This window comes from Cheilinus undulatus, linkage group 18 (assembly GCF_018320785.1).
Source record: "Cheilinus undulatus linkage group 18, ASM1832078v1, whole genome shotgun sequence".
Classification (NCBI taxonomy): domain Eukaryota; kingdom Metazoa; phylum Chordata; class Actinopteri; order Labriformes; family Labridae; genus Cheilinus; species Cheilinus undulatus.
Window position 1 is genome coordinate 15,802,827 of NC_054882.1, and position 7,414 is coordinate 15,810,240.

Below are 7,414 nucleotides of genomic sequence, written 5' to 3' on the forward strand. Positions count from 1 at the left end.
TCTCCTAAATCATATTTGTGTTTGTATGCTTCCATGCCCAGTCTAATTTATCTGAATAATTCCCCCTCTGCATACTGCTGCGTAATAGTTAAACATTCATAGTTCTCACTGAGAACTTTTCACCCTTTCCTCTGGGTGTTGCCTTTCAAAACTCTAGAACTTGTGTAGGCATGAAACCCATAATGTCAAAACTTCAGTGCAGCCATGCGGCCCTTTGAGCCACTACATCAAACTTCTTCAGAGCCTATTTTTTTTGGTGTGTCAAAACTTTTCAATCTGTGCTTAAGAAGCTTGCTTTCAAAGGTTCTAGTCTCAGAGCTAAAGAAGAAGCCTAAACCTTCAGTCCAGAAGCGAAAACTTTCGCACCAATTTCTAAGCCCAGTTTCAGTCTTAAACAACTTTTTCATTATTAGAAACAATGACTGAAGTATAAGCAGCTTTAATACTCTTTGAGCCACAGGGTCATACCATACAAGATCCTATCTAAGAGTCTGACATTTTTTGATCCAGAAGTTTGAGCCCCATATCTCACAGTTAGTAGCGGTCTCACACCCTCAGCCATAAAGTCATTTCTCTCTAACAGAGTGTGTTTCTCAATCTCTCACTGACTGCTGACACAAGCACCTCCAAACTTTCTCTTACTATCTGTCTTAGTTTTACTAAAACATCTCAACTGTTTTTGTTTTGTTCTTTTGTACAAGAGGTCAAGTCTTCACTGACTTTTGCCAGAAAACAGATCCTTTTATTTGACCAAAAATAAAGTTAACCTTTGCACCATTGCTCAGAGATGAGTGTCAGGAGAGACTACTGTAAACCCCTGCAGAAGTCAAAGGGCCTTATTCAACAATTAATATTTGTTTTTACCCATGTAAGAACACTCCAGTGTACTCTTATGATGTAGAAGAGAATAAAGGCCTAGCTTAAAGTCGAAATGTCAAGAAAAAGGTCAAATTTCAAGATTAAAACTTGAATAAAAATTTTGAAAACAGGTCTGAATATTTTAGATTAAAGTCAAAGCTTATTACTAAAAAATAAAACAGTGGATCATAGAAATTGTGTTCATGAGCTAAAAGGGAACATTTCTCTTTGTCGTTAAATCCAAAGCACAGTTTAACATGTTTATTAATACAAGCAGTGTTGGGGGTAACGTGTTACAAAGTAATCCGTGAGAGCAATCAGATTACTTTTTTGGAGTAACGAGTAACATAACGCGTTAGTTTTACAATTCAAGTAATCCCGTTATTAGTTAAATTTTCATAAAAGTAATCTGTGACTGAAAGAAAAATCCCAAATTTCCTCTCTTCCGTGGCTTCTTAAAGAGAGAAAGAAAAAAAGAGAAGCTCCTTGAAGTATCTGCTCTGTTTGACCTTCTCTCTTCCTGTAGTTACGTTGGCACGTACCAGCGGAAGGTAAACATTCTGTGCCATTACGCGCGCATTGTTAGCTTAATGAACCAGCGAGATGACAGAGAGGACAGCAGGCCACTGTGGAATTATCCCCATTATGATGGATTTTTGGATTAAAGGGACAAGAACAGCATCCTGGTGAAACGTAAGTTTAAAAGCTCCGTTTGCTTTCATTGAATCAGCTGTTCCAATTACGTGCTGTTATTATGCACAGTGTTGGAGTGATTCTGTCTGCCTCTCCTCAGCGTGTTGTCAGATTGTGAGCATGTTAAAAAGATGTAAAGGTTTTCCTGTCTGTTAGTGGTGTTCTCAGGCTGCAGAAATACAGATTATGGGCTGTAAATTATGCTGTACATTAACATTAGAGTCTGTACATTAAAATGCAGACATGCGGCCGTTATCTGTCGTTTTTACAACCACCGAGTGGAACGAGTGGCTAAAGGGTTTTAATATTTAGTAAAGCAAAAGTACTCTAACACATTACTTTTAGTAGCAGGTAATGCAGTAACGTAACAAATTACTTTTCTCAGTATGTAACGCAGTAATCTATCGAGTTAGTTTCAAAAGTAATGCTACCCAACACTGCTCTTGGCTATCAAAATAAGTTGTATTCAGACATGTAAGTGTCTCAGGAGCTGCCTGAGGCCAGAACAGAGCTATAGAAATTGAGACGGGTTAAAACCTGGTATTGTTGACTGTATAACTCCATGGATGTTCTGCTGCCACCAGGTGGCCTACAACATTTGAATAGAGCTTTAACTTTTGTTTTCCTGTGAGTGACAGGGTATAATACTGGGTAAAAATGACTTAGCTCACTGTATGAGGACGCTATCATGGCCTTCCAGTTAATTCTGTTTGGGAAAAGTTCAGTCCCATCACAGGAAAAACAGGCAAACAAAAACATGAGGGAAACTCTGGATTCATGTGTCCATATCACCTGCATTCTCTGCCTCTATTTACCCTCACCCTAATTTCTCCAAACATGGATTTTCCACCAAATTCTGTGTACAATAAGTCAGTCAACAAACACAGAGGGCAAGATCAAAGCAGTTTTAATCGTATTAAAAGTTTCATAGTCATTTACAAGTCTAAGCATTCCCATTGTTAAATTGCCATTTTCACTCTTATCTTCTCCTTGCAGTGTCATCATGAATTAAACAGCAAACACAGACCATGAACACAAAGGCTATTTCCTTCCTGACAAACCCACACAAATTTAAAGTCCACGGTTAATTACGTGTTAACAGAACCAGTGGAATCCATTTTCCACACCTTGCGGACCTTATTGTTACATAAATCAGTAAAAAATACACAATAAAAGTTTCTCACTTTATTTAGTGACAATCATCACAGGTGTCGGGTCTGTCCACATTTTAAAATCCCTCCTCAAAGTGACAGGATTTTCTCTGGAGAAAAGCCACAATCTTGCCTTGGATCTCCTCTCCAGCTCACTCTGTGTGGATCTCAGCACAAAGGCTTGCCGTGCCGCATGTTATTGGCGCAGGTCCGGCCCAGGTTTGCACCCTCCAGGAGCAGATCGGAGAGTCTGTCCAGGCCTAGGCAGGTGGTGAGGGGGCTGATGAGGCCGTACAGGCCCCCTAAGGTGATCGCCAGGGGCCAGCCAATGCAGAGCAGAACCACCAGCCAGATCAAGCACCAGAAACAAGAGCCACAGTTGGCCATCCTAGACTGGAGGGAGAGAAGGACGTGACAGTTTGTCATGAAAATAGACTTTAGCATGCTTTGTTAAGTTAAAAAAAATCAACTGGAATCAGGCAGACAGAAACTAAAAGGGATCATTAGACTTTTCACTGCAACCAGCGCTTTTTCCTAGATGCACTAATGAGAATTTTTTTTAAATATCAAGGACAGGGGGCCTCAGTAATCATTCTGACTTGCATGTATATCTCATAGTGGGAGACTTTCACTGTTAAAAGGGGATGACGTGGAAATGGTGGATGAATTAGCAGAGTCCATCTCCATTATTACAGTCAGTGCTTTTTTATTCATGCTACATGTTGTTGAGCATAATCACAGTAGCAAAGAATGAGTGGTAAAGAACAAACTTGTGGAAAGTAAAAGAGAGGGGTATACCATAAAGCAAGTAGAGGGTAAGCCTGATTTGTTGAGTTTTTGAAACCAATCAGAAAGGCATAGTGCTGAATACCTGACACCCTATGGTTCCCAGGCCTATGTAGAGAGAAATGATGATTTAATTTATTGATGGGGAAAAAAGCCATCCAAATCCACCTGGCCCTATGTGAAAAGGGCACTGCCTGCCTTGTTGAATCATGAATGAACTGTGATTGACCACAAAGCTGAGTTCAGTTTTCCTCGCCACACCCAGACCTGATAATTACAAGACCTACTGAATCCAGAAATCCCTTAAATAGAACCTGTCTGACAAAGTGAAGTAGGCTAAAAGATCTCAAAAAATAACACATCATGGCACAAGATAAAGAAATTCAAGAACAGATGAGAAACAAAGTCACTGACATCTATCAGTCTGGAGAGGGTTACAAAGGCACTTCTAAGGCTTTGGGACTCCAGCCAACTATGTTGAGAGCCATTACCCACAAATGGGGAAAACTTGGAACAATAGTGAACCTTCCCCGGAGTGGCTGGGCTGCCAAATAACTCCAAGAGTGCATCGACAACTCACCCAGGAGGTCCCAAAAGAACCCAGAACAACATCTAAAGACCTGCAGGCCTCACTTGAATCTGTTGAGGTCAGTGTTCATGATTCAGCAATAAAAAAGAGACTTGGAAAAAAATGGCATCCATGGGAGAGTTCCGAGGCCAAAACCACTGCTGAGCAAAAAGAGCACAAAGGCTCGTCTCACATTTGACTAAAAAAATCCTGATGATCCCCAAGACTTTTGGGAAAACAAAAGTTCAACAACAAGTTGAAGTTTGGTGAACACAACATTTTATCAGAAGAACATCAGACCAACAGTTAGACTCAGTGGTGGTAGTGTAATGCTGCTTCAGGACCTTGATAAAACCATGAATTCTGCTCTCTACCAGAAAATTCTGAAGGAAAATGTCTGGCAATCAGTTCATGACCTCCAGCTCAAGCACCACTTGGGTTATGCAACAGGACAATGATCTGAAACACACCCACAGGTCCACCTCTGAATGGCTTAAAAACTGAAGGTTTTGGAGTGGCCTAGTCAAAGTCCAGACTTAAATCTGATTGAGATGCTGTGGCATGGCCTTGACCCTGTGGCCTGAACAGGCTGTTCATGCAGGAAACCATCCAGTGTGTCTGAATTTAAACAATTCTGCAGAGATGAGTGATGTGAGAGACTCATTGGAAGTTATTGCAAACACCAATTATTAGGTTTAGGGGCAATGAATTTTTACATAGAGCCAGGTAGGTTTGGATGGCTTTTTTTGCACTAAACAACATCAACATTCAAATCTGCATTTTGTATTTACTCAAATATGCAAGGGGGCAAAAACTTTTTCACAGCACTGTGCGTATGAAAACACCAACAGAGAGTTGAGTCATGACAATAGCACCGTAGTGCTCCTTTGAGAGTCCGAGCCTCTCCAGTGATGATACGAGATAATCAGATTGAGACATGTCCTGTTGATGATCTGGATTAGGCATTGGCCTTGACAAAGTATGATAAGCTGGCAACTCCAAGCAGTAACCAGCAGCCCCATCAGCCTGTCGAAGTCAGCATGTCGCCCACTTACGTGCCGTCGACTACCAGCGCTGGCACATTAGTCACCCACTAATAGGAGATCAGCAGAGATCATGCATAACTTTGGTAATGAGCATTACCCCATGTGTCAACGCTGATAACAAACAGCAGCCAGGAGTATCATCTGCTGCTAATTTGAGCTATTAACATGCCTGTTACTGAATCCATGATGAGTTGGAATGCTGTGAACCATCCCCACCTGATGATTTTATATTTAAAGACTTAAAACGATGTTTTCCAAGAAATGTTAAGTAACAGGAGCTGATTTTATACGTGTGGGTTAAAATCCACCAGAAAAATCTGCCCCGAGGCCGAGCCTTGAAGTTGAGATTGTAGAGCTGATGGTTTTAGTGAGTGTGAAAGTGTTGTTTGCTGTCAGATTCCCTAAGCCTGTTTTAGCATTAAGAAACCACGGTCAGGATCCTCCCCTCCCTCCTCCCCCTGCGGGCGCTTCTGTCTTGACTCTGCATAATGTGTGATTTCCTGTTGTGACATCGCTGTCACTTAGGCTTGGGCAATAAATTACACATTCAACAAGAGCGTGTCCCACGGTGGATCCCGTGCTTTGGGAAATGCCTTCACATTAAAAGGAGAAAAAAATAAAAACGCATCAGCCCCTAAACCACAATTATTTTGAGGGCAGAATGTCTTTGCACAACTGGACTTTGACCTCTGCTGTAGCCTCAAACCTTTAGTAAAACATCCCCATTCTTTCTGCTGTATTTCTAACATTCCTTCTATTGCATCTTGTGCATATGTTACTTTTTTGTTTTAAAATGTGCTGCAGCAAAAGAGGCGCTTTTATGAGGTAAATAACAGAGAGCATTAACACAGCGTCTGTGCTCATAACCAAACTCACATAAACATTTTTACCACATGCTGTTAGTCTCAGTGACACTTCAGCCCGGTAGCAAAGGTTAGAAGAGAAAGCTGTGCAAAGTAGCAATTAACCTAATGAATACCTGTCGTGTGAGTATAAAAGACATGTTCACCTTCAGCAGAGTCGGCTTCTGGAGGAAGTTGCTCCTGATCTCCTCGTAGCTGCTCCTTTCAGTCTCTCAGGTCCTGATGGAGACTCCCCAGAAATGTTGTGTGAACAGCAGTAGCCACTTCCCACCAGTTAGCTCTAATTGACTAAAACGAAGCACCACAGGCAGTGAGATTCTCAAGAGGCCAGCTGGGAGAAAAACAGAAAGTTAGTAACTGAAAGGCTACTTACTGGGAGGGAGGATATTTCACAATGTAGAAATTCATGTGACTCGGGGAAGTATGCCTGCTGTCATGGGTTTAGAGGGAGAAGGAGTAAAGCACATGAGAGAATGACATGTACGTTTTAGTGATGGCTGCACAAAGGTCTCTTATTGGTTTATAAAGCACTGCATGACCTCTCACCAGACTATTGTTCAGAGATGGTTTATGAACCGCAATAGCGTCTGAGATCCTCTACTTCCTCTTTGAGCTGTTTCACAAAGAATATGGAAGCATGTTGCATCTTTTAAAAAAATAAAACTCTTTCTGACAGTAGAGGCTACAGAAATAATCAGGTTGTCCTACATCAACACAGACCAATCTGTGTCCAATAGATTTTCTTCAAAGTTCACAATAATGTCCACTCTGACTCAAGAATGAAGTGCTCAGATTTTGGGGCCATAGGTAAAAGGCCAAGTTAACTGGCTCTCATGCCCATGCCATGCTTATGAACACAATATCTCAGGAAAACATAAAGGTTTCCAAACTTTGCACAAGTGTCCACTCTGACTCAAATATAAACTTATTAGATTTTGGGGGTAGAGTTCAAGGTTATCTGCCTTGTCTAAGTCATCCTGCAGACTTGGACTTGTGCAAGGGCACAGTACATGGTGTAGTGCTCCTGGTATCTGAAAATGCAGATGAAAGTCAGTCCTTAGGCCCTTGTTTCTCCTGGTCTTATTAAGTCTTGTGATGCCAGGATGCTGACTGATGGCCAGAGGCACTGGTTGGACTCCTTTGCGACAATGTCTGGGTATTGTTGGCAAGACCGTGTGTCTACTGCTGACAAGCCCAGGAGAGCGGGGATGGGAAGGGTCTGCTGCTGGAAATGGGAGCTGCAGCAGTCCTTTTAAAGACACCTAGCCTGTTTTTCCAGGCCTGATTCCAGGACCCAGTGGGCTGGAACATACAATTGGGACAGCTGTCTTACCTGCAATTTCCACATAGGACTGAAGCGCCGCAGGTTTGGTCCGACCAAAGTCGAGCGACCTCGGCCACTGAAAGTATGTGTAGAGCGCTTCACCATGGCGTGCAGCTCTGATCAGT

At 42.0% G+C, this 7,414-nt stretch overlaps 1 long non-coding RNA gene across 1 annotated transcript; it reads right to left on the reverse strand.

Moving 5' to 3' along the window:
• Positions 1 to 2,447: 2,447 nt before the first annotated feature.
• LOC121526483 lies at positions 2,448 to 6,480 on the reverse strand. The gene is made up of 3 exons (XR_005993318.1): positions 6,339 to 6,480; positions 6,112 to 6,253; positions 2,448 to 3,095 (listed from the first exon to the last, which is right to left on the reverse strand). It is a non-coding gene; the product is annotated as an uncharacterized LOC121526483 (long non-coding RNA).
• Positions 6,481 to 7,414: the final 934 nt, after the last annotated feature.